Genomic DNA, 1044 nt, shown 5'->3' with positions numbered 1-1044 from the left:
CAGGGGAGGTGTGGAGCTGCCTGGACTTGTTTGTCCCTCCCTTCTGGGACTCTCAACCCACGGCCCGGAAGTGGATCCCTCTCCCACGGCTGTGGCCGCCCCTCTCCTCTCGGGTGGCTGGACACGGCTGGATAATCCAAAATAATTCCTTCTTGGCAGGCAGCCGGCAAGGGGGGGGGCTTGCATTCCAAATCCTTGTTTTTCTCAGTAACTTCCCACTGCTCCTGGGGAAGGAACCCCTGGCCACATCTCACGCCTCCCTCAGGGCGGCTTGACAAGGGTGGGGGTCTGGGACGTGCCCAGCCCACTGCTTGCTCTCCTTCTCTGGCGATGTATGTGCAATACACTAGTAGCCGGCACTCCACAGAAAACACTCCAACGCGGACCGTACGTTCTTAGGGGCCCTGCCTGGGACCAGGACCAGGGCAGCATTTGGGCATGGGGGCTGGCTGAACACCCCAGCTTCGGGCAGCCCTGATGCCCACTCAGGGTGTGTGTGGGGGCTTAGTTTTAAAGCCCTCAGCTTGGAGGCTGAAGTTAGAAATTAAAGGGTCTTTTAGCATAGGCGCGGGCCCAAGGAGCCCCAGCAGTACATAAGTTTCCAGGCTTTGGGGCCTGGCTTCACCCCCAGCCTTGACTCCACACCGCCATGGTGACCACAGATAGACCCTGTTCTTCCCTTTCTAAGAGGCTGGGAAGAGGAGTTCAGTGACGTGGCAGAGAGCTCCAGGGCTCTTAAACTCAGAGGCCGCCCCAGTGGGAGACAGGACCCCCCTCTCAATCAGTCCAACAGCTTGACCACAGAAGAGGCTAAGGGCCTCATTGTGAGAGCTCAGCAAAGCTGCGGGGAGGACCAGCAGGTGGGCAGCGTGATCGCCCCAAGTCTAAGACTCGCCAGGTTCGAGGCATCCACACACACACCTAGAGTCGCGACTACACCTGCGGGAGCTGGGCTGTCCACAGGCGAGGTGCAGGTCCTCTGTGCCCCGGTTCCCTACACCCGGTACTGGGACTGCGAGGCCGGCGAGGCCCTGGGGAAAGTCC

Source organism: Fukomys damarensis, unplaced genomic scaffold (assembly GCF_012274545.1).
Source record: "Fukomys damarensis isolate Sample0158 unplaced genomic scaffold, DMR_v1.0_HiC HiC_scaffold_19, whole genome shotgun sequence".
Classification (NCBI taxonomy): Eukaryota; Metazoa; Chordata; class Mammalia; order Rodentia; family Bathyergidae; genus Fukomys; species Fukomys damarensis.
This window is presented reverse-complemented; position numbering follows the sequence as displayed.